The sequence below is a fragment of the Phyllostomus hastatus genome, unplaced genomic scaffold (assembly GCF_019186645.2).
Source record: "Phyllostomus hastatus isolate PE091 unplaced genomic scaffold, TTU_PhHast_1.1 phas_scaffold_345, whole genome shotgun sequence".
Classification (NCBI taxonomy): domain Eukaryota; kingdom Metazoa; phylum Chordata; class Mammalia; order Chiroptera; family Phyllostomidae; genus Phyllostomus; species Phyllostomus hastatus.
The window spans coordinates 24697236-24723185 of record NW_025334024.1 but is presented as its reverse complement, the minus strand read 5'-3'; the positions used below and the strand labels follow the sequence as shown (position 1 = coordinate 24723185).

At 51.1% G+C, this 25950-nt stretch overlaps 1 protein-coding gene across 4 annotated transcripts in view; it reads left to right on the top strand.

Annotated features, from left to right (window-relative positions):
* The window catches only part of NUP93 (nucleoporin 93), an 82790-nt gene that overhangs the window by 24464 nt on the left and 32376 nt on the right, over positions 1–25950 (top strand). Inside the window, exon 1 of one of the 4 annotated variants that reach the window (XM_045819198.1) lies at positions 14955–15006. The exons of the other annotated variants lie outside the window; for them this stretch is intronic. The gene's annotated coding sequence lies outside the window, so the exon portion shown is untranslated. Of the gene's footprint in view, positions 1–14954; positions 15007–25950 lie in introns of those variants that run through there. 4 annotated transcript variants of the gene reach the window in all.

The window sequence follows — 25950 nt, the reverse complement described above, 5'->3', positions numbered from 1 at the left end:
TTGAGCGGAATTAAAATTGGTAACCCTGGACATCAAATGGGTGTTCAAGGCATTGCCTGTGGAGTGAGAAACCGCTTCTGAGTGCACCAGGGATGTGAGATTTCAGGTCTTCACTTGTCCATTTGCTCGTACCCTGAGTGCAGGGCCCTCACAACGGGCACTAAGTGGACGCTGCATGCACTCAGAGCGAGCAGGAAATGACATGGCGGTTTGCCTTCCCCGAGGTGTCTAGTGTCCTGCAGTGAGCAAGGAGTATCAATCACCAGCCTAAGGAACTTGGAATGGCTCAGAAAGAGTTTTTGGGGAGAAGCCCAGGGCTACAGTATTTATCTGACAATTTAATAGAGCACTTCAGATACTGGCCAGACCCTGGCATCTCTGCACTGGAGCTGAGTCATCCTCCCTCCTTCACCAGGCGTCTCTTGACCCGCCGACATCTGTCACAGCGCCCCGGCGCTCCGCAGCCCTCGTCATCTGCACTCTGGAACCTTCGGATCCCTGGGTTTCAGGGCCCAGGAGTGGGCGCGTCTTGGTGCCTGCAGAACTGCTTGGTGCTGGGGCAGGTGTGACTTCAGTGAGGGCTCAGGCCGCCACCGAGTGCACTGCCGTAAATCAGTCTCTCATTCCCAGACAGCCGCCCTGCCCCCTGTGCGCCACTCCGGCCTGCCTGCCCGGCGCCCTCTGGTCTCTTTCCGCTTTGGAGGGTTCGATGCAGGCTTTTTAGGCCTGCAGTCTCGGAGGTGGCTCCTTCCTCTGGTGGTGGTTGCAAAGCATGGCTCCTCCGTTACAAAACTTCGGGGCCCGGGTTCCCACCACCGCCACCGAAACTCCACATTCTGGGAGGGAGCTGAGAGAAGGGCCCCACCAGGGCAGACTCTCGGTTTTGCTTGTTGGTCAGTTGGTTTGCGGGGGACCCGGGAAAGTGGCCGGGAGGGAGGACGGGCGGCATCCTCTGCCGACAAGACCTGTGCCTAGAATTTCTCCCGCTGCAGGGCTCTTGGGCCTGGGGTGTGTTGCTTTCTTTGTAAGCGTTTTCCTGTTTCACGAGTGCTTGCTTCCTTCCATCTTGCACTCCAGACATCAAGAGGTTGAGCGAGTCCCCCACACGCAGGTCGCTGGCCGCCCCGGTCTGCATCACTGATGGTCTGCAGTGATCCTTAGCGAGGCACACGCCACCTGAATTGCCCTGGGGGACCGGAGGGCAAGTCCCGCCTGTGCTGTGCTGTCCAGAGAACTGCAGCACTGGAAGCACTGGGGCCGGATCTGCTGAGCAAGACTGGGCCTGACACAGCTCCCAGGAAATGCGCAGAAAGGACCCTTGTCTTAGAAAATACCTTCACAGCCAGGACTGGGCTGTTTCATCAGGAAACAAAGGGGAGGGGCAGGTCAGCAGATCACAAGTGGGCAGTGTGGGTTCACCGCCGACTTTTATCATTACTACCCCTTTTGGTTTATTTCTTTGAATGGCATGACCAAAAGGACACAGGGGGGAACGAGTATTCTCCACCCCCCACTTTACTTTAGAAAAAACTATTTGTCAATTTTAAAATGCTGGCACTATCTAGGGACAGGTAGAAACAGCTGCGGGGGGCGATAATATACTTGATTTGCCCCGGTTACCAAGACGCGCTGGTGTGGCTTCTCTGGGAGTGCTTTGTCCTTGCTCACGAGGCCTCTCGGCCCCACGGCGCATGCCAGTCTGTCCCAGCCGGACCAGTCTCTAAAGGAGCAGGGCCCGGCGGGCCCCTGAAGGGCTGCGGGCGTTTGCAGTGGCACCTGGTCGTGTGGTGAGCTCCCAGACTGCCCGGATGGATGTCTTCATGTCGGAGGAGCTTGGTGGCGGGCGGTGTTCACTCGGAAGGTGCTTACCAAGTTAGTGCTTCCCACACAAGCTGTTTTTTTTCTTTCCAGTTTATGTCAAACTGAGAGATGCTTTTATAGAATAGAGTAAGAATGAATTAACCAGGAAAAAAAAAAGAAACGAAAGCTATGTAAAATACAAGACATAGTTTTTAAAATTGAGTTTAATTTATGTAAAGTTACTCTGTCAGATTGCCATCAAAGTTTCTAAATGCTTATCCTCGGTTTTTGTCCGTATCTGCTGCAGACTGGGAAGAAACTCCTTGCAGACTGGTACCCCTTTCCTCCTTAAATGTCTGTGTTTGCTCCCCTCCTCCCTCCCCTCCCTTCCCCTCCTTTTGTTTAGTTAAGCGTTCCTGCTAATGCGGCACCAAAGACCAGTTTGAATTCCTGTCTTCTGGTTTAAGCCAGCTAAAACTGGGAGGCAAAGCTAGATTGACTGAACATTTATTATGTCCAGACACTGCACCAAGCACTTTCTGGGCTTCCTCGTTGAATCCTTTCAGTTAATAACCGCCCGGGGTGGATACTGTTGTCCACCCCCATTTCCCTGACGACGAACCTGAGGCCTCGGAGGCGAGGTGTGCCAGACTCGGACTCCCTTCTGTTGGTTGGAGTTCAGTGCTGTGTCCTTAGCCCCCTGGGTTGTGAATTTCTTCCCTAGACTAAGAGCCTTTTAGTGAAGGAGGGACTCTTCAGGATATATTGGAAGGAGGGAGGTAATGGAGGCCTGAGATAGAAGCATAAGTGAGTGCTCATTTAGGGCAAAATAAACAGTAGAAAGAAAGCCCGCTCTGGATGTGGTGGGAATTGCTTTCATTTGTATAAGCTTCGTAGTAAAAATCACATTGAATGGGGAGAAAGTGGGGGACATGCTTTTCAAACCTTGGTACAAACCCCCGCTGGTCTGGGGGCTGGGGGTCCCGAGTGTTACAGGAAGGCCAAAACTGTTTCATCCATTTATCTTCTCCAGGAGCTTGCTTTTTTCCAGACACAGTGTTATGCTTTCTGAGCTGTCAGTTTAATTTACTGTCTACAGCTCAGCCCGTTACCTCTCAGGTTTGCTGCCCTACAGGTACACAGCAAAGGATTTCTGTGAAATCCTGGAGCAGCCTGAGTTTTGAGACGCCGGGGCTTTGTGCTTTGGAAGGAGGTTGTGTTCGGCTTCTTGCTTGATCATTGTTTTGTTTTGCTTCTGAAGCTGAGCTGGAGTTAGAAGGATGATGCTAGAAGCAATTTAAAGGGCACATAAAATTTTTACCGTAATCCTGAACTATCGATTGTTGACTTATTTGTAGGTTTAATGCAGACCCATTTCCTTACTGAGCGTCTCCCTGGCCATTAAGGTCTGGCAGCGTGCCGGAATGTTGAAATCTTGTGTCTTGTAATATGATTTGGCTGTCTAAGGGCATTATGTGCGTTTGGTTTTAAAGACACAGACAAAGCCTTCAACTTTTTGTTTGCCCCAGAACAGGGGAAAGAATCTCTCTATACAGCGAAATTGCTCACGTCTGGGAGACGGCACAGAAGTGAGGAACTGACCCACAAGAGCATGCTAATACCCGAAGGCATCTAAATGGGTACCCTCAGGATCAACGGGCCCTTTTAAGAAACTGCAAACTCACACGGCAGAATTTCACCGAGGAGACCAGGCAGGGACCCAGAAGGTCATGATGGTGTTCCAGAGCCGGGCACCGTTGGCCCTCGGCGTGTGTCTGATGCCACTCTCCCTGCACGGAGTCGAAGTCAGAGTCTCACGGAGGGGCTGGTTCAGCGCCCTGCTGTCGGAGGGAGCTGGGCCCAGGGTGGGAGGAGGAGAAGTAATCAGTGTCCGTAACAGGCTTCCACCCTCTTTCTCCACAGCCAGGACACCTCTTCCCTGGAATAGAGGGCGAGCCCCTCCCTCCAGTGAGGGCGGAAGGGTTGGGTGGCAGGGAGACGCTGCGTGTGGCATTCTGAGAGTATGAATGAGAACCGAATGGCTGCAGTAGGAGAATGCAGTTTTCCCCTAATTCTCAGGCTAAGACGTGCTTCAGTCAGAGAACTTGGAAGACGGCTCCACAGAGCTTTCTCGACGGCTCTCTTGCCCCTCGAAGCTGCTGGGCAGCCACCACTTGGGGTTTTAAACTGTGTGGACCAGGGACTTGAGACCAGGGAACACCTGTGTAAGGTGACGGGGGAAATAGACTTTAATGGGGAGGGGAGGTGTCGTCCAGGAAGCACGTGCTAGAGATGGGCCACAACGGGGGCCTTACTGTTCAAAAGCGGCCGAGCTCTGCAGATGAACTGTCTTCTCCCTTACCCGGTAACGGCGCGGCTTCCTTCCCGCTGTGTGCAAGGGACCTGACACGCGCAGGGTCACGAGCAGCCACTCCATCGTTTGAGTGTCCCCCTCAGACGGTTTGGAAGAATGGCTGTTGGGAGAGTTCTGTGACTTTGTCCTGATTTGGAAGATTTAGGGGGAAGTAAGGAACAAGCCAGAGATTTGATGTGATGTGTGAGGGGCGCACTATTGGAATCCTTCCATTTGTCCATCACCATCTGGTTCCCCGTCACGGTGTCAAGGCGGATGGGTTGAAAGGGTGCTGTCATGTTTTTACTAGAAGGGGAAGGAGCTGAGGCCGAGACAGAGAGATTAGTGGCTGTCTAAGGTGGAACTTGAACCTGGATACGTCCTTACCATCAGGACTGGCTCCCGGAGGCATCAAGGGGTGGGCCGGTTGAGTGCATTCCACATTACTATTTTTTGCAAAGACATTAAGATCTTTTGCCACTGGTCAAGTTTCTTGATGTTTTGGTCCTTTCTCTCTTCTCAGACCTTTTCTTACCTGTTTTCTTTGAAGTGACGTTCCTGTTTGCTCCTTTCCACGTGAAAGGTTTGCTGGGCACTGAAATCAATTGCAGGGACGAAGGTGGTCCTTGCAGGGGTCATACTCCAGCCTGAGTGGGGACAGACCTCATTTTTCCATCTCAGACACATGTCAGGACAGAAAGCAGCGCTAATGTCCGCAGCTGCTGCCGACATAGTTTACAGACGCCCTTTGTGCGAAGGGGCTCAGGGTTCCTCGAGACTTGTCACAGAGAGCCTTTCAGCCTGGTGTGTGCTGAGTGGGCCATTGCGCCACCAAGCACGTGCAAAGCAGAACAAAGTCATACGTGAAACTTAGGCGAACTAGACTGTCAGAGTTTAGAGCAGATTAGGGGAGAGGTGTTCTGCTTGTTTTTGTTTTGCCAGTTTTTTGCTTTCTGTTTTCACCTTCCCTGTTTTCTTCCTTTCTTCCGGCTATCCTCAACTCTTCTTTTTGCTTTTTTTCCTTTCTTCCTTTCACTCTTGCCTTCCTTCTGCCCTCTGCATCCCACTCTCCCTTCCCCTCGCCCCCAGCCTTTTAGACTGGCTCTCGTCCGGAGCAGCCACCGCTAACGCCAGCGTGCCTCCTTCTTTCCCACCAGGCATTATTAGCTGTGCAGTCGTGGCTGTGGGGCGGCCCCTGCAGCCTGGAGCGTGTGCCCCCCTGCCCCCCCCCCCCCGAAGGCATCTTGCTGTGTAGAGTGAGCCCAGAGGAGCTGGAAGGCCGGCCCGGCCCGGCCCGCAGAGAGGCGGTGCTGCGGGAGCCCAGCCTTGCTGGCCGCCGGAGGCGGGCCTCTCCCCCACGCGCTCTCCCCACCGGTGCCTTCCGCACTCGCAAACCCCGAAGGGGTGGAATTCAGTGTCTCCATCTCGCTAATCTGCTCACGTCTGCCTCTCTAATGGGCACCCTGAAGCTGCATTTCCTTATTTTTGGCCCTTGCTGGAAGCTTCTGCTTCTGTTCTGCTTCTGTGCCTCTGGCGCCGACTCAGCCTCACACCGAAGGGGTGTGAGAGTTTCTGTTGTGGTCCAGAGCGGAGGGCTCGGTCACTCGGAGAGCCACATCCCAGGTAGAGAGGGTGACGGTGAAGAAGATGACCAAGGATGTTGAATTTTGTTTCTCGTGTTTTAAGAATGAATTTGTAAATGAATCCAGCTCCTGCTTTCACATGTGTTCTTGACCATTTGTTAACCGTTCGCCCCCCCCCCCCAGCTCATTTTGGGGGGCGGGGCTTCATTTTGGAGCAGCAGGCACATCGCAGACCCCTTCGGGCACCTCAGTTTTTCTGTGGGAGCTCGGATAGGAGAGGGGCTGTGAACCTCGTCTCTGTCTTTGGATGAGCTCTCTGCCTCTGGTTGGTTTTAATTTCCTTCCGTACCTTCCTCATGCCCCCAGCCCCTTCAGCCACCGGAAAGAGAGGCTCGTTCTCCGCCGTTCCAGAGTGCGGCGTTCAGGCCAGCCCCGGCGTCACCTATGAGCTTGTTAGAAGTGCAGATTCTCTGGCTTCTCCCTAGACCTGCCGGGCCCAGATCTCTGCAGATGGGGTCCCAGAGTCCGTGTTTTCACAAGCCCTCTGGTTTGAGAGCCACCAGGCAGTGATTACAGAAGTCTGGTGCAGGAAGACCCTGCCTTTCCAGCTGTGTGCCCACTTCTCATCTTAGTCTGCCCATCCATCAACCCTGAACTAGCCTGCAAAGCAGAGTATTTATTATTTAGGTGTTTGAATCCACAAAGAATTTGTTACCACCCTGGTTTTTAATCTTTGCTTCATGAAGGACACAGCGGTCAATAAAACATATGTTTAATTCTTATGTATATTAAAAACTTATGACTTATAGTTGGCCATTGATTATTTTTTTCACCGTGGAGGCACCGGCTGGCACCGAGGCCGCCGCTCCGAACACGCTGCCTGAACAGCAGCCGGACCCCAGAGGGGAATGAGGAAGGGCGGGGGCAGAGGGCAGGAAGTGGAGGGATTAATAATCCCATCTGAGTTGATCGTCATTGTCCTCCGTGAGCGCTGTGAGCGGATGTGCTTTGGCTTCTGCAAATGTTAATAATTCACGGGTGGACCGTGCCAAAGGGAAGCCTTAGATCTGGTCTCTCAGCAGATTAAACTCACCGTCTGCCATCAGCGGGAGCCAGGCGAGATGAAAAACGGACTTGTTGTTTTTCCTTCACTAACCCCACTTCCCCCCCTTGCTCCTTCCCGCACACCCTCGTTTTGTTCGCCTTCTCACGCGCTTCCGGCCGCCACCCCCCGGCCCGCAGGGGCCCGTGCCGGGGGTCTGGGGTCTGCTGCTGATGACATTAGGTTTCACTCCCCCTTAGCTGCTGGTGGCAGCAGATGCCACGAGAAAAAGCAGAAAGGCAGAATAACTATTTCCTTGGAAATGTCTAAATCAGGCTGCAGATTTGAAAAATGTATTAAAATGTGCAGCCTGTGTTTTAGAAGTCGTTTGCAATGACTCCTCTTTGCTTCGAAGAGTCGCCCTGTTGTGTGGACAGTTGAAGATGCAGTGTTGGCCCCGAGGGTCCGGCGATGTTTTCCCATCTTATGGAGGAGAGAACTGAGGCGGGAGGTGCATTTCAGAAATCAGGGACAGGCAGCCTTGTAGGGTGCTGAGTAGAATGTGATTAGATTAGGCTCAGATACTGTGTAGGTAGCTACACAGGCACCTGCAGGTTCAATTCTAAATGTCGGTTTGCCAGGAAGCACCGCAGTGGGAGAAGGCCGGTAGCAGTCTGTAGCCGTGTAGGTATTTCTAGAGCTCCTGGATAACAGCGCGCAACACCTTCCAGGTTAGTCAGTAAGTGCACGTGGAGCACTGAACGCCGGGCGAGATGCTTTGTGGAGCTCCCTGAGAGTGATACAGCCCCACCGTCACGAGGTTTTCCGTGTTTCAGGCTAACCCCAGGGGATTCGGCTATCTGACATGCCCAGCCTCGGCTTCAGCGTATGACGTGGCCGAGTAGCGGAGCTGGGACCTTTTTTGTCGCCTTCAGTCACCAGAGTGGTTGGCTGGAGGACTCGGTGGTAAGGGGCACCTTCACCCAACCGAACCGTTGTTCTAAAAACCCACCTGTCACTGTTGGGAGGCTGGCAGAGCGAAGAGTGGCGTGGGCAAAGCAGATTGAGAAATCAGCTTAATTTTCAAAGACTGTTTTGAATTTCGGATCTTCGAGTCCCTGTGCTAGAGACCGGATGGGTGCAGTGCAGGGGTGAGGGCCTGGCCTGTGCTTTACTGCGGGGCAGCCTGAGCTCCTGAGGTGCAGGCGAGACCACCCGCCTCCCCGGTCTCGGCTGTCCGTCAGGACTGCGGGCGGTGGCTCTGGCCGGGCCCTGGCTCGAGCCCCTCTCGCCCCTTCGCCTAGGCCTGCAGGCGGCACCACGTTTTCCGTTCCGGATTCGCTCTGTTGTTATTTCTCGTGTAATTTTTACCCTGGCTCTTTTTTTAAGGCTATATCCTTGAATATAATTTTATTATATCTTGATTTCAGATATTATTTATTGCTTTGAGGAATGCCATATTCGACTTCATAGTAGAGATTACGGAGAAGATAGAACCCTGCCTATAATTCTCCTTCGTAGGAAAATTTCAGGAACCCATGTTTTATATGTCAGTGAATTTGAGATTCTGACCAGATAACGGAATACAGTTTTTCCGTTGTTTAAATCATTGAGGATTAGCTAATTTTAGTCATTCTTTTCTTTTTAAAGAGGAGTCTTTTTTAAAGTCGCTTTTTGCCCTCATCAGTGTTTGCCCACCAATAGCAGAAATAGCAAATATGTGCAGAAAAAAAAATTACACGAAAATTAGTGTCTTTTCTCTAAAGTCATAGTAGCAGCACAATGGACCTGCTGCAGGGAGCAAATCCGAACTCCCGGTATCCACATTTATAAAGGCATCCTGGGGCTGTAGTGAGCTCCAGTTCTCCTTCAGATAACAAGTTCCCTGCTACATTTAAAACCGAATTCGAGAGGATTCTGTTTGCACTCAGCCTGGTACTGAACACACCGCCCGTGTGAAGCACACGGGTCACGAGGACCAGCGAGCCGGACGCTGCCCTTTTGTGCTCAGCCCTCCTCCGAGTAGTGACTTCGGACTCCGTGCGACCCGGGCTCGGGCGCACACCTTGCAGGTGCCGGGGCACAGTGTCCCGCGGTGCTGGGCAAAGAGCTCTGTAAGCAGGAAACCCAGGTCCCGAGTGACCTTGGCCGGACTCGGAGTTTCTCCACGCCTTCTTTCTCACCTGTGCCACGAGGGCGAGGAAGCGCCCCCAAAACTTGATGGCTATGCGACGGGTAAGCTTCCGACAATCTGTTACTTTATTTCTTATTAAAAGAATGTCGTGTAGCCTGTAAGTTCTTGCCGAAGTCATTTGTTCCCGCTGTGTAAATGTTAAGATTTTATAGAGGCTGTGTGTGTGTCTGTGTGTGTGAGAGAGAGAGAGAGAGAGAGAGAGAGAGAGAGAGAGAGGGAGAGGGAGGGAGCGTATGGGCAGACTAGCGAGCTCGCTCTCCTCATCCTGAGTTTCTGGAACCTGGGACTGCAGTGTGATGTGCTGCCCTGAAGGAATAAATGTTCGAGATGCTTCCCCTCTCCCTTTAGCCTGTTCCCATTAGTAACTGCACTTCCTGGGGAACTCCTTTTTGAAAACTTGTTCAAAGGGGAAATGGGTTAAGTTCCCGGCCCGCCTGCAAACCCTGCTCCCATTCCTTTTGGTTTACGGCACAGAGGGGCAGAGCCCTGCCGGGGGTGGGGGGGCAGGAACCCCGGCTTCTCTGTGCCGAGAGAGCTGTCTTCTCCCTGCCGTTTCTCGACCTCTGGGCAGACAGGGTTGCGTCTGAGCAACAGAGAATGACCGCAATCTGCTTTACTGCTAAATAAAGACACGCAGAAACTGTCTCATTTTTATTGACTGCCTGAGTCCAGTGGTCCTCCCATAAAACAGCGCTCAAGGTGGAGTGTCGCTGACGAAACTGGCAGACTGCTGTTTCATCCTCAGCTGATTCCTCAGGACAGATCGGCTCTGACCGCCGGGCCGCTGACTCTGGGCCAGGACTGTCTCGTTTTCCCTGAAACTCCTTGGCTGTGGACGCAGCCGAGAAGGAAGCCGACTCTGGGAATTGAATCCTGTTGGTAATGCTGCTTAGTCACAAAGAGGAGTTTGATGCCTCTGCACATTGGCCAAGAGCCACATCAGCATTTGTCTTACTACCTAAGGCTGCACTTATCTCAGGGAGCTGAAGAGGTTTGAAAGAACAAATGACAAGCAAAAGTAACATTTATATTTAGCTCCCCTGTAAGTAGTTGCCTGCATCTGCTGTGGGTAGGTGAGCGCTAATAAAAAATCAACGTTGGGGAAATGGTTTTGTTGAGTGCCCTTGAGGACAGCACCGTGGTGGGCCCTGATGAGGGTGAGAGTAAATACGAATCGCGGGCACTGTCTTCTGGGAGCTCATTGTCTTCCACCCGGAGAGCCAAGCCTAGCATTCCTGTAGCAGGACCGCACTGTCCGAGACAGCGTAAAGGGACAGGCCGGGCTCAATGGGTTTGGCATGAGACTGAATGCCGAGGGAGCTCAGAGGAGCGGCGGAGGCGATGATGAGTGGATTTGGGGGCAGTTGGGGAAGACCCCTGCAGTAGACGGGGTCCGAACAGGCCTGGAAGAATTAAATGCGTTTAGCTTGCAGGCCGTGCACGGGGATATGAGAGTAATGACCCGACCAAAGGCAGGTTATATGCTGAGGAGTAGAAGCTGTCAGGGAGGGACATGGAATGTGCAAGGAGCGGCTGCCAGGCAGCAGTGTGCAGGCAGTACCTTCCGCTGAAAGTTTTGGAGCAGGTAAATGTCCAAAGGAAGGAGGGAGGGTGAGGAAACACTTACAGAAGTTGCCTTGGCCGGTGGAAGGACCCCTGCTGAGGTGTTGTAGCCGCCCGGCCAGGGCCAGGCTGGGGGCCGAGGACAGAGAGGGAGTGATGTGCACGGGGCGTGTGCGGTGCAACACCTGCCGCCCTCGGTGGGCTCCAGAGGGACGTTCAGAAGTAACTCGGGGGGAAGGGTTGGTGCTGCTGGTCAGGGCTGAGAAAGCGGGTTCATTAACCAGATTGAAGGTGGAGAGTTCCTCTCAGTTACCGATGTTCTGGCAAGACATCCTGGTGGAAATGCCCCTAAAATTTTGAGAGAGAGAGGATGAGAAACACTGCTCAGAGAATAGCTGCAGACAGAATTTTCCAGAGCCACTGGCCTAGAGGCGAGAGCGGTGGCAGTAAAAAGGAAGAGATGCACGAGGCAAGGGAACCAGGTCTCGGCGAGGAGAGAGGAGCCAGGAGGAGGAGGAGGATGGGGACGGTGGGCTCGGAAGGCAGCCAGGACCCTGCTGTGCCTCAGAGGGCTCGGGACCAGGGGACGGTAACTGCCCAGCCTCATGTGGCCAACCTCACGTGGCCTCTCATTCTTAACTCTCGTGGAAGCACTAACCACCAGTGGTACTACTCCATCTTCCCAGCAGCCAGCGGGCCTGGCAGGCGGCAGAACAGAGCTCACCGGGGACCGGGAAAGTGTGATTTCCAGGGAAAGCCCGGCGTGTCGTCGCCGGTGTGCTTCAGAGCGTTAGAGTCGTCCACCTGAACGTAATTCTGCTGGTGATTACTGTCATTCCGCTGGGATCACAGCATTCAGTGGCTTCCTCCTTCTATTCTGTGATCTTAATTATTAATGATTACAGGCTAAAAAAAAAGGGAGGGGGGCTACCAATGCCACACCTTCAGAAACACCTCCTCACCCTCATTGTCTTTCAAGCGTGGGCCTAAGGAAGCTGGAACTGCCCCCCGCCCCCTGTTTTTTCCTCCCTACTCAGAAATCTTTCAGACCAGCTAACAGCTTTGCAACCTGAATATCCTCAGTTGGAGGAAGTGTTCCTGCTTTTTTAGGAAAACCTTTTTTTTCCCCTCGGTCTTATGCCTGCACTTTGCTGGGAAGTTCCTGAATGGACTCATTGGGAGAGTCTGTCGAGAGATGAAAATAAAAATAACAAACTTGAAACTTTTCTGTGCAAGATTACACTGAATTCTAAGGAACTATCTAAGTGCGTGCTTTGTTGGGATTTTATATGGAACATGGCTTGCAGATTTAAGCCTTCACCCGAAATTTGGAGATTTTTCAAGTACACCGAGGCCTTGATACACTTTGGTCATTGTGGTAGTAAGATGCACGTGTCTTTGCACTTGTGGGTGTCTAGATATCTTATGTAGTGTGTATCTTGCATAGTGTGTATCTTACAGAGCGTGCGTGAGGTGCAGGTCAGCTGCCGCTGCAGTCCAGAATGGGGTGGTGCACGGAGTGGTTCGGAAAGATGGTGTTAACCCCCCTTTGGTAGAAAGGGTTCGATGTCCTCTCTGCTGTTGTATCAGCAGGCCAGCTTTTATTCCGTATATTAATCAGTGCTGGGTCCACTAGCCGTCTCTCTTTTTTCTTTGTTTTAGTTTTTGGCGCTTAGGGCCATATAAAGCCCAAAACAAAGTGAAACACGAGACTACCAGATAGACAGTTAGGAATGGACCACTTTATGTTCAGGAAAACAAGTGGAGAGCTACCTCCTTTGTAAGGTGATTTCCTTCCAGATGACCTTCAGGCACACATTCAGGCATCTGGCGTCTGCAGCAGGTGCGTTAACACTTCTCGGCCCCCTGCGCCCCGAGGCCCTCTGCAGCCGGAATCTGGTTTCCTTGGATTACTCATGGATGGAGGGGAGAGGGAATCCAAGCCGGTTTACAGTTCCTTCTAGCTTAAATATCCCCTTCATGTATTTGTTGGCTGTACTGAGGAAGAAAGATGTCGTAATAGTGAGTGACTCAGTGAGATATTTCTTGTTTTGTTTTCTTAGTAATGACGGGGGTTTCTCATTCACCCATAGCGACCTTCACAAGGTTCCCTCAGAGGAGCACAGGTTTGACCACTGGTGCCGTGGTTTGATCGGGAGCACACTGGGGTCTTGGCGTTTTTTTTTTCCTTGCCCCTTCCCTCCCCAGGCAGAGACTGTGGTTGCTGCATCGCCATACTGTGCTCGGGTGCAGTACGTATCTGATCCCAAACAAAAGAGTTTGTTTCTTAGACTGGTTTAGAGAGAGGTCCCCCAGGGTTGTCTTTTGTTCAGTAATTGGAGCGGCAGCCGAGCCTGGTTAATTTCACAGCTACTCCCCAGCACGGGGTTTCTCCCTCAGCCTCTGCAGTTTCCGAGCTGCTAGTGGTACCGTGTGTTGGGTCTGGAACAGGAAGAAGCTTGAATTGTTGAACGTTCGTTGCAACTACCGTGACATCTGCTATGCCATCGAATAGCACTGTCGGTGCAGTTAATTTTAAGTTTGGGGAAGAAACAAAACTAGAATGCTCCTGAGATTTACAGGGCTTGTTAACACACGCACCTGCAAATCACGCATTTGGTGCGTGCGATCACAGTGAATAAAACAAAGGAAATCACGAGCTGATTTTCATGTTGGTAACATACGTTCTTCCATTGTTACTGTTCAGACGTTTTCTCTCAGAGTTTTCTCTTTTTTATAAGGCAGCAAGGTCTCAAACATCTCAACTCCGAGCACTTAATTGGCAAAAGTTCTGTTGTAAGAAATACAGATTAATTATATTGTTTTTCTTTTATAGCAATAAAATCTAACTTGTTCTGCTTCTTTAAATACCAAGTTGATGATTGTAGACGAATAAGAACCTTAAGTAGCCAAATTCTAGATGCTAAGTAGCCAAGTTAATGTTTGAATAGAATTTTTTTTAATTGGCAAGTATCATGTGTTCTGCGGGTTCTGCGGTATAGAGGTTGGTTTTGCACCCAGCTGATTGCAATCGTGGGTTTGTGGATGTTGTTTTTGAAGATGAAAGAGCCTTTGTCTTGGTTTTTCTTTTGCATTCTGCGCCGTAATGACAGTCCACTACCTGCCCAGCCTGGCTTTAATCATCCGGTGCCTGTTTCTTAGTGAGGTTTCATCTTCGGTTCTTCACAAGCCTCCCTGTAATTGCCTAGCCGTTTGCTGCATCGCATTTCTTTTAGTGATGGTGAAAAACACTTGTTTGTATTTCAATGTAGTCTTTAATTTTCAGGTTATACATTAAAACACAGGAAAAAAAAAACCTCTCCCTGAGAACGCTTTTAAAAACCATTATGGTAGAATGGGAATATTCATTACTTGCACATCACATGTTTTCCCCTAAATGTCGTACAAAGAATTGACAGCTGAGCTGAGCATATGTTAATAAAAGGTCTGCATTTCCCTGTGTCACTGACAGTTTCATTGGCTGTATATTCCTGAGATGCAAATAGCCTCGCTTCTGTTCGAAGCTGTAATTGATGTGAATAGCTATTTAAACAGTATCAAAGTCTTCTAACTGCTGAGAAGCCAAACCTTTAAGATGGTGAGTTTGCCGTTCTGTGTGAAGGCCAGTGCAGTTGACGAGGGCGCAGGCATCTGAGATGCTCGGGTGCCGGAGCTGCGCATTCTGTAGGCTAAAATGGCAGGATCTGCCTGCTGCTGTACAAAATCTTTTAACCACCGTTTATTTTAGCACCATGGCATGTGCAAATTTTTGCTGCTCAGTTCAGGGACCAGCTTCACAACTGGGGTTGCAATCTACGGCTACAGAACTGCATCACAGTGCAGCAAGTGCATTTTTCACATTAACCAGACATGACAGCTGAAGCGATTTTTAATCATGCAAGATGTCGGAAGTCATCAAAAATTCACATCAGAGTAATTGCAGTGGCTTGGGTGGGGGGGCGGGAAGTATCATAGCATTCCTTGTCTACATATTGTCTCTCCCCCTCTTAAATCTTAACTTGGTACAGTCCGTTAACAATAAAATACCCTTCTGTAACCTATAAACTGTTACTCCCATCAGTTTGTGCTTTCAAACTGGGGTCCGACTCCTGCATCCGTGCAGAGCTGCAGAGCGGCTCGGATGGGGATGCTGTGCCCTGGGGGCTGCGAGGCACCCGTCTTGGGGGGCCCTGCAGTCTCGTCAAATTGGGCTCTCCAGTGCTTCAGTCCTATCAACATTTGCAGGGCGTTCTCTTTGCCTTTTTCCTCCTTCTCTCTCTCTCCCCTCTGACTCCTCTCTCCTCCCTGCCTACCCCTCACCCTCCCCCCCCCACCCCACTTCCGGCTGTTCGGAGTGGGAAAAACTTGAGCACTGGTTCTGACAGCGCTCATCCCACAGGGAAGGCGGAGAAGGGCTGCGGCGACCGGCGGCACCCGCCGCTCTGGAACTCCTCCTGCTTGGGGGCTGCAGGTAGGACGGCCCTCGCCTGTGCCGTGTAAAGAAACGAAGAGGAATGCACCTGGCGGACAGAGTGGCAGGGTGGTGCTGTGCGCCCTCCGAGAGACAGGGTCTCGGCTCGCCGGAAGCGCCGAGATGAGTGCAGAGGCACTGTCTGGTGTGACGGGGAAAGTGCTGATTCTCCCGAGAACTGCAGACCTGTGCGCCTTGTAATTCTGATGTTTTTCTTTTTTTAAAAAAAGCTGTTGGGTGGGGCAGAGGGGTATTTGCTGAAAGATTTAAATGGCTGTTTAGGATTGTTGCAGACTCCATCTCCGAGCAGGGAGCGGTGTGGACGTGCCTTAGGATGTTTTTTTTTTTTTTTTTTAAGATGCATGTGAAGTGCAGTTCTTACTTGACATAAAATAAGGTAGAATTTCTTTTCTAAAGCCAGATTCTTCTTTGGGATCGTAGATGAATGTGTGTGTGTGTGTGTGTGTGTGTGTGTGTGTGTGTGTAGGATATTTTACCAAGGAATTCAGTCATTTTGTATTTTGTTATAGGGAAAAAGTACTATTAGAGGTATTTGGAATTATCTCCCAGAAGATGCTTTAGCATAAGGCTTTATGTGACAAGCACTAAATAGTAACACCAAAAACATGATTCTTCTCTTCAAGTTATTCTCTTTTTTTAAATTCGTCCTCAAAAGAGTATGCAGTAAGTCCTTTAAGTATATTTCCAATTTTTGGTGTGGAGAAAGGGATCGTGTGAGCGAAATGAAAACTTTCTATTTCTAAGTCATGCAAGCATTATCTGGAGGTCAGTAAAATTGTAAATGTCGCCTGTAACACTTTGAATGCCTTGAGTAGCATGGGAGAGAAACTGCTTTTACCTCAGCATCAGAAAGCAGCTTCTTGTTGTCTCTCCTTAAAAACAACAGAAAAGACAGTGATGTATAGCTTTCCGTGCCAAGGACTGTCTCTGTCTCGTGGGACCGTGGGGTCTGGACTTCGGGGCTGGGCTTCTTCCGCAGTGTGGACTTGGAGATCGCTCACCTAGTGGGGAGGCGCAGCTCCCTTCGGAGGTGTGGGACTTTCTCTACTCCTAACAATGGGAGGACTGGAGGGGCTGGCAGGTGGGGAGAGGGGGAGGGCTGCTCAAGGAAGGGAGAGGAGCTGTGAGGAGGTCGCCCCCACAACCCGCCGCCCCCCTCCCCCGTGCACCGGAAGACCGGGGGTCTAGATTCACCCAAGACTAGGGCTGCTTGAGAACTCCGACCCACTGCAGCATCGCAAAGAACTGGTTTCTGAGAGGAGACAATGAGCTGTGGTTTGCATGTTGTAAAGATGGAGGAAACCTCTAACACTGACCCTGCGTGGGCGATGACTCAATTATCTGTGCCTGGTACAGTTGCAGATTATTTTCCTTTGTCTGAAGTGGGTGGGTGCCAGCGCCTTCATCAGAGCTCCTTAATTTAATGTATAGAGGGTGTCTCAGCCACCATTTTTCACAGTCAGCTGTCTCACGGTGGAGGTGAGCGGGTTCTGAAGGCAGCTGCAGGGCCGTGTCATTGACATCAGGTTCGGTGCCCCCAGAGCTTTCTTGCTGGAGAACTCGGACACGGATTTGCACCGTGCACGGAAGAGTTCTCTAGGAGGGTGGAGAACATTCCCAGAGAGAAAATGGAATCCTTTTGTCTACTGTAAGTATTTCTCGTGCTCATACAGCGGTGAGAGGTGGGAATTTGTCTTTGGTTGAATGGACAAAAAATACTAAAATGAATGCCGCAAATGTTAAAGGTGTAACACAGAGGTTCTTGGATATGCTTCTTTAATGTGTGTGTTAGGAACTAAGTGTGATATGTATACTTGAAATATAGGTTTTATGAATGATTCTAACACACGCTTTTAATTATGCACTGGTAATTTAAGGTATTGAGAGGTATGAATTTATTACTAGTCAAAGATGAAAGTGACACTTGAGAGAAAAAAGAAATCTAAATATGGTACATTTAAAAGAGTTCAGGCTTCTTTTCACTGTCTTTTACAGTCAGTTTATTTTTCCATGCCTAAAGAAAACTGCTGGATTTTAGGTTTTTTAAGAAAATATTTTCATGATCTCTTATAGCTGATTTACATATGTAAGGAAAAAAATGTTTTAACAAAGCAAGATTTTACCCTAAAAGGTCAGTAGCTTCGGGCTTTCACTCTCATTAATGGGGATAATTTTTAGTGCCTTCTGTTTAATTAACAGTTGTGACTTCTAAGCTACTTGTGGAAACTCTCGTTTATGATTGTAAGCTTAGAAATCTTGATTCTTAAAATGAATTGGATTTGATTTGGCTCATTTCCTTTGTTCCTTTCGCTGTAAGAGGAAACAAGTGACTTTTCATTTTGATGTGGTTTGTATTTATCTCTTTAAAAGCACTTAACCCTGAAAAACTTAAAGTAAGTGTATTTCACAGTAAACCGTACCATGAAGAATTTGCTCGAAGTGCGTCGTCCGTAGCTGATCCAGGAGTGGCGTCTCCGCAGACCGGGGCGCCGGAGGGCCCTTTGCACGTGATGCCGAGTGTATGGAGCCAGCTGTTCCTCCAGGTCTGGCCGCACGGGCTGCTCCTCACACTGTTCGCCCAGCGCCGCTTTCTAAGTATAGATGGTACTGAAGCTCAGAGAGAGGAGGGTTTTCCCAGCAGGCTCTTCATGGAACTAGCAAGGCTCGGTGGCCCTAAGCCCTGTTTGGGATCCTGCAAAGATTCCGTGAAGCGTGCAGAAATCCTACGGAGGCTTGAGGCAGAACAGCCTAGGTAGATCTCTGTCTAATTTTTTTAATCCTGAGTGGGACACAACGTATTGCTTGTTTGGATGCATGCACAGGGAGTCTTTCTCCTTCGATTTTGTAAGGCTTGCACTTGGAAGTAAGGGGGTGGGAGGGCAGCAGATGAGAACTCCATTTCCCCGGCAGCCCTGAGTGCAGAGACCGGTTGGTTGGACGGCACGAAGGGGTCAGCCTTCCTTTGAAATCTTTAAACTAAAATGTGGTCGAGGATTCTGGCCGTCTTTTCTTTCTCTGGGTTTCCATAAGCTGTGTAGTAGGTGCTCAGGGGAGACGGCGGAGGCCCAGCTGCCTCTCCTTTTCTCTGCCTCCGCCACGGTCTGCTCAAGCCCGGCTCCTGGGAGGAGGCTTCCTTCCCCGCACTGGAAGGGGATCCCGAGTCTCTTCCGACGGGAAGCAGTTTGGTTTTCTCGTGAGATTTTAGCCTGGCAGGTAGTAAAGGGCGGGGTTGGTTCTTTCTGCTCCCCAAAGAAGGCATCCGTGTTAACCCTGTGAGGGCCCTGGCAGGGAGCGGCACCGTGCAGGCCGGCCCACGAGCACACGTCCGCGGCACTAAGGTGGCAGTGAGGGGGAGGCAGGTGGAGCTCCGTGACAAGAGGTGACCGCACGTGACTCGTTTTCCTGTCCTGCTAATTTACAGTCACTTTTTCTTTCGTTAGAAGATAGAAATTTTCCTAAAATCAAGACTTAATTAGCATTTATAGCTGGATAGCTTCTGATTGGTGTTTTTAAGAAATTGTTGACAGATATGGATAAGTAAAACCTTAAATAGATATTTTATATCAACACTTGTGAAATTCCTTGCTTTGCGCATCCTTCTTTCTTCTTAAAACGTATAAACTTGTCCTTCCGGCGTAAGAGGGATATTCAGAAAACAGAAGACAGCACCTTCCTCCTTTATGGCAAGAGGAAACCAGCGTTCCTGTGGGAAGTTCTTGGTGTTTGATTCTGATTTTCATCCTCCTTCTTCGTGGCCATTGGTTGTTTCATAGGTAAAATATGTCAGCCACCTTCAAAAACAAAATTTATTGTATTCTGTGGTTCAAGATACAGATCATTCTGGAGGGGAAGTCTAGTCACCATGGTAATGGCCATGCTGATTTCTTACCTGTTCCCACCTGTCGTGGAGTTGGAGTTTCTGGAGCTGGCCTGAGAGTTTGTGTAGTACAGTCAGTTCCCCTTACAGTTAAGGAGAGCAAAGTTTACTGTAGTTCAACGACTTTCTCAGGGCCATGCATCTGGAAGGCAGACACTTCTGCTCCAAACACTGCCCCACTCCTGACCTGTGCCACGGCTCCACCCCTTTCTCTTTGAGGGCTGCTGGAGCCTGACCCACGGACCCAGTGGGTGGAGCTTTCAGCAAGTGTCGTCAAGAATGACTTACTGAGCCTGAATTATAGTAAATAATATGCATTTATAAATTTATCACATAAACCAATGTTTAAAAATAAGATACATCTTGCAGGTCAAGCTCTTAGGTCCGTTGTGTTGGCTCAGCATGAAGGGCAAAGCCTCCTGGGACAGGGCTGGGCGGACCCCCCCACCCCTCTCCTCCACTCTGAGCTGGGGTGGAGCCTGGCATTCTGGTGGGTCCTGCAGCTCTAGGTGCAGGGGCCCCCAAAGCACAGGGTATCCCCTTTTTCCCCTAGTTCGGGTGGGCTGGGTGAGAGGTCTGAGCTCCCTGTCAGTTTCGGGTGATTTCTGTTTGAAAACAGGTCTTGCCCTCTCTCCTCCTGTGACTTGTATTTGTCACTCCAGCTAAGCGGTGTTCTGCGTTCCCCGTGCCCGCGGTGACAGTGGTGAGTGGTGCGTCCTGCAGTAGGGCAGGGGAAAGTCCGCCCTGACAGGGTCAGGTCAGAACGCTTTCCCACTCAGTGACAGTTCTAGAGAGAGTACGAACCCCAGCCACTGTTAGCAGAGGAGTGCCGTGACCAATTCCATTTAAGACAATGGGAAGGCAGAGAAGAGGTCTCTAGTTTGCTTTACTGGTCTCCAGATAAATACGTTTTCAATAAAAAGGAAGTTCTGCACTAGAAGAAGCTGCAGGAAAACCAGAGCGCCGGTCCCTGTGACAGGCGAGGTGAGCCACGCTCCGTCCCCTTAGTGTGAGCTGTGCTGCGGAGCGGGAGGAGCTGCGACCTGCGACTGCAGAGTCCAGGACGGACACCGGTAAGGCAGGGAGTTAACTCAGCACGTGGTTCCCACCCGTTGCCTGGACTAACAGCGCCCCTGGGGCTCCCTAGATAGAACTCGGAGGCTTAATCCAGAGCTTCGCAGAAACCAGCGTGGCAGAAATCGCCCAGCTCCCGGCTGGCTGCCGGGCTTAGAGACACCCTCTGCTCTCTTTCTCGCAGCCCCCAGAGCTTGCTTTTGTTGCCCCTTCCCTAGGGGAAAGGACACTAGATCTGACAAAGCAGGCGTCTCTGGGTCTGTTTGATTTAAAAAAAAAAAATAATGCAGGGCTGTGTTTTCAATGAGTTGTTTTAGAGTGGGTTTTGGGGGGCTGTGGGAGGGGGTGTTGGCCACTATTGGCACATTTCCACTTTTTCAGTATTACAGTGCAGTTTTAGTACCAGAATTCTTTGAACATGGGCTAATCCATCTCCAAGATGGAAATCAGTTCCCCAAAGACATATGAAAGCATTTTTATTGCCCCTTATTGTATCCTCCTTATCTTATCTTCCCGTCACCGCAGAGTAGCTATGGGATTAACATTTTTTTAGATCTATTCGTACCTTTGGGTGAGGAGAGGACTCTCCTGCTGCTTGTGGAAACCACACCTGCTCTGGCACACTTGCTGCCTTCCATTTGCACAGCCAGACTGGGAAGTTTCCTCTTCAGGTCTTTCCTGTTCCTGTGTCCCCAAGGGTTAGCCCTGGCGAGTGTGTGGATTGGGCGAGGGGTGGTGAGGAGGAGAGAATGCTCAGAGTCGCCACCCTCACCTGCTCCCACGGGGCCGCCTCAGCAGCCCGAGCACGGCCGGCTGGCTGTCCTCCTCCCTTTCTTGGCTTCTGGTGTTCCCGCCCCCTCCCCGGCCCTGTTCTAGGAGTGGAGAGCGTGCAGTGCCACCAGCCCAGGCCCAGCCACCGCCACGTGGCCCGTCCACTGCACCCAGTCCCTCTCACGAGGGGCAGGCCCCGCTTCATTTCCTCTGGAAGTGGCGAGGTTGCCTGCACTGAGCGGATCACCGCCTCTCCCCAGACCCGGGAGCGGCAGGGGGAGCTGCTTACACAACCCCGAAAGGTTACTTCAGGACTTCTTGGTGCCGGGAGGAGAGGCAGTTCTGCTGAAAAGCACCGCATCCCACTAGTGCCTAAGCGGCCGCTGCTTATTGTTTTACTCATTTCTGTTGTGCCTTAGACCACTCTCTCCCCTGCACACGGAGTCTCCCAGCGACTGAGCCGGAGAGACTGCCTTTGCTCCTCTTCCCTGGGTGGCCAGAGACAGGTGGCCGGTAAGAACCCCCTGGGGCCCCTGAAAGAGGCAGAACTGGCTTTGCAGCAGTAGCACAGAGACTGTAAATGGCCTCCCGGGGCTGCAGCCTCGGCCTCACTTCCCCAAGGCAGCAGCTGCCTGGTGCGCTCAGCAGCCCTGCCCTCGCGCCTTGGTGTGGAAATGGAAAGAGGCACCTAGTGCGGCCTGTGCCCACACGGTGTTGACGAGGGAGGGGTGCAGCCCCCTATACCCCTCCTCCTGCAGCGCAGGAAGGGCCTGTTCCTGATCTCAGAGGCGTCTCGTCCTTCTGGCCATGGGGAGTTCTTCCTCTTAGATTCTTGAACCCACGATGGACATCTTGGGAGTTGGGATTTTGTTATGGGATAGTTCCCTCCCTCCTTCCCTTTCTAGTCTTGATGGGACGGGGATGATAAAAAGTTGGAGTCCACAATAGGCAGTTAGAGGGACTTACCTGTGAGTGACTCTCTCAGAGGCTGGTGGCTTTCCCAGCAGGCGCAGGTGAGACGGCGCTGTGCTGTGGCTGTGTAGGCACGCCCTCGAGGGGACCGGGGTGTGCCAGGACACTTACGTCAGAACGCTGCCTGCCCACAAGGCCCTAGGCAGGTCCCAGAGGAGGTGTTGCTCGGAGCTGGGTATTCTTGGGTGGAGAATCAGTCTTCTTGCACGCTTTTGAGTCCTCTTCAGCCTGGGAGACTGTGTAGACCAACCTGTAAACCAGTTTGAGTTATGGGAGCAAGTGATGTGTTTTGTCTGAATGAACCCAAGTCCGTCACATAATTGTGTGACCCTGTGTTTATTAACCCAGTAGTAGAAACCACGTACAAAGTGGGGCCCTGCAGCCTGGCAGTGACAGGTGGCCGGGTGCCCACACAGCGCCATGTTACAGGGCCACGGTCTGCCAGCTGTGGCTCCAGAGCCACCTGCAGGCGGATGGGTGTGCAGAGCTGGCAAACGGTGGGACTCCACAGCCGCTCTCGCGGGGTCGGCCGCCACCTGCTGCATGAGAGCAGAGAGGCTTGTGCACAGACACACAGTGAGAAACCGTGCCACGGCGTGAACAATAGGTTACAGTTGGCGAAGTCGTCCCTGCCAGCTCAGCGCTGCTTTCTGCAGGGGTGAGTTTTGAAGAGATATATATATATATATATATATATATATTTTTAATGTGCTTTGCAAACAAATAATTTAAAATATTAAAATTTTTGCAGAAAACAAGCAGTGAGACTAACTGTAAATATTTAAGTTGGAGAAGAAGGCCTCGATTTGCTATTCAGTCTGTGTTCCTTGCAAAAGGAGATTCTGTCTCTGGTGGGCCTTTTAGGCTGACTTCTTATGTATTCTTATTTTATTACATTAAACATTGGTCTCAGAAAATTATGCACAAAATTACAGCACAAACGTGCTATATATAATGTGAAAGTTTCCCAAATCCTGAAAATGCCCCGATTTTAAAATCTCTGTCTTCATCTCCCGAGTTTTATCAATAATGCACACGACTGTGCACCTGAGAACACCCCCTCCCCCCCGCCCCCAGGCGCTCTCGGTGGGCCCACGGAGGAAGCCGGTGAAAAGCCGTCCGCACCACCTGACCAGCCGGGGCTGCGAGTCCTGGCGGGGCTTCCGCGTGTCCGTCTTGAAACAGTATCTTGCCGTTTCCTCCTTCACTTTCCCCTTAAGTAGCAGTTTTACTTGTATAAAAGTTTCACCCAAGAGAAGGTTGCAGAAGAGGTCATTCATTCAGAAGTTGGGAAGAGGGGTTGGGAGAGGTGACCGGAGTAGGCTGTTTTCCTCCGAAGGCACGGAAGCAGAACACTGGGTGGCACTCACGCTCCCGTCTTGGTGGAAATTAGACCTTCCCCACTGCCCGTCCCCAGCTCCAGCCAATGCAGCGCTTACTGGAGTGCTTGTGTCGTCCCGGGGCAGACCCTCTCCGTTGTTCTGCTTTTTAAGTCTATTTTTGATCTGCTTATGGTTTATTCCATCTTCGTTGCCTTCCGAGCTGTCGCCTGCACCCTTGCAAGGCCATTTTCCATTGCTAGGACCATTTTCTACTGTTACTGCTTTCATTTGTTGGTATTATTTTGGTTTGGAGTGTTGGCTACAGGTTTCCTCGTTTGTATACAGTGCATTTATTACTCGAGAGGGGCTACGAGACTCTTGTCGCGCCCGCCACGTGTTTCTGTCTGGTGTCGGCTGCCTGCTGTGGGCGCCGCCCTTTCTGTTTTGACAGGGCAGCTGGCCAGCTGGTGGGTCGAGGAGGACAGACATACGACGGCCCTCTGTTTTTGAGTGCTGTGGAAACTTGGACTTTAGCTCTGTGGGGCCACCTTAGACTAATTACTGTACCTTTTTCATTTTACTGTTTGATTGATCTGGCTGTTTGTGTTCCGTAATTCAAACCGTTTATGTAACCATATAACGAAGCACTTGCTGTGGGCGGGCAGCAAAGGCCTGGGAGGCATCGCTGTCCGCTCTTTCTCTGCCCTGTTACCTTCCCCGCCAAAGGGGGCACTGAAATGTTTCTCGCAGGCACCCTAAATTATTGCTCACAGTTTTCATTTTGGAAAGCAAATAAGCTAAGGGAATTGGGCCCTTTTAGAAAAGCAAACGCCCTTTTGCCCACTCTGCTTTTCCACGGTTGGAGCTGGCTGCCGCTCGTGCTCCGAGACCCGGCGTCTGCAAGATGGTAGAGCAGCTCTGCGCCCATCTCGCTCAACCCGGGCCACTGAGAAGCCAGTCTGGCGGCCAGGTCCCTGAGATTCGGCCGCATATTTAGTGGTAGAATCGGCCCACCTTGTGGTCGCCTGCTGGGTCGCTCTGTACCAGTGTCCCTCGAGAGGCAGCCCTCCTGCTCTGTTCAAGACGGAGCGCGTGGCTGAAGACACTGCCTGGGCGGATGCGCAGTGTTTATGGTCGCGTAGCAGTAAACGCTGGTGGTTTGGAATGTCGCGGAGTTGACATTGACCGCAGTCATTTCCGGCTTTTCCCACAGTCTGTGACCCGTAGTAAGAAATGCATCTTACACCCTGACCCACTCCATTCACACACGTAAGTATATGTAATTGAAAGAAAAGTCCCACAAAACAGTATGTACCCAAACCAGATATCTCTGCTGGACTGTGTTTCATTTAAAAAAAAATTGCTGGTTGATTTCATGACCCAGTTATGGTTTCTGAGCCACATTTTGAAAAACCGTTCTAAAGGAATGCCCCAAACTTGACATTGATTGTCTCATTCTTCCTCTACCATGTGAGGTAGGGGGAGGGAAGGCATAAATATGCAAGTATAACACACCCGTTTATTCCACTTTGAAAAACGGTTAGAAAGTGTGGATTCTAAGTCTGAGCTTTGCAACTTCCAAACCATGATGTTCTGAATGTGCAACCCCAACATTTGAGAGTTGTCAGAAGCCTTAAAAACCATCTGGTACAGCTTCTTAAATGTTTTTTTTTTAATTAAAATTTAAAACTTTTCAGTCACAGTTGACATCCAATATCAGTGTCAGGTGTACAACACACTGCTTAGACATTTGTGTAACGGACAGTGTCCCCTCAGCAAGTCTCACACGGACTGGTACTAAGAACACACTTGGAGTGGTGCGGAGAGACAGTCTAGAGCTGGGTTCAAGTGACGACGGGACCTCGACGTGTGTGTGATCGCCATAATTCAAGGGTCTGTGTTCTCTGAGCCTTGAACTTCATCCCCTGTAAAGGGGAGCTGGCAGCCGATGAAGAAAACCAGTGTACGGATATTTCGCTCCCCTCCTGGACTTCGTCCTTTCATTTTCCTTGATTTCCTTGATTTTTCTTTATTTTCTTGGTTTAGAAGTGTACTGTTCCCCAAGAATCTCAGAGACGGTGTGTCTCTGGAGAGAACCGAGTGTGAATTCTGCCTCTGCCTCTTCCTGGGGGGAACCCTTGGGCAAGTTAAGTGCTGAAACCTGTTTCTGGCCTGTAAAGTTGGGCTGCAGGTAGACGGGGGGCAACCGCGTGTACTGTTTCATACGGTGAGAAGATCAGCAGTGACGTCTCTGAATTGCTTAGACAGGCGTCTGGCCCCGAATGCTCCCTGCACGGGAGCTGCTGCGTGTTAGAGAAAGCTCGAAACCAGAGCCCACTCCAGGAGCCAGTTAGAAGAGGGTCTGTTTCCAGGGCTCGGGCAGGGAGGGGCAGCGCACGCTGGGGCCGCAGGAGCGGTTCTCTCACCTGGCAGGCCTGCAGGTGTTTCTGGGATGTCCTTTACTGAGTAGGTTGGCAGTGGAGGGAGGGGTGGGCTCCTGTGAGCACTTACAAAGCGCTTGTTGGCGAGAAGAGGGGGCAGGAGTGACCAGGAGCCCTGAGGCTCACGGCTGCACCAGCGGCATCTCTGAGTGGGAGGTGAGCTGCTGGGCCTCCTCTGTGACCCAGGCTCCTCCGTGTGGCAGGGAGCCCGCCCAGGGAGAAGGCACCCCCCGGCCCGCCCAGCTTACCGCTCCAGGAGCCGCGTTTTCTGGTGAGCTCTCAGAGTGCCCCCTGGGGTGCGACGAGTGGAGTCTCACAGGAGCGTCGGAAGGGAAGGAAACACGCGGAACAGGGGAGTCGAGGAAGAGATCTGTGGGAAACTTGGGTCGAGGCAGGTGTTTTTTTGCCCAACTTTTAAATTCTGTAATTGGTCCTTTTTTCTTGTGTGTCCTTGAAAAGAAACGAA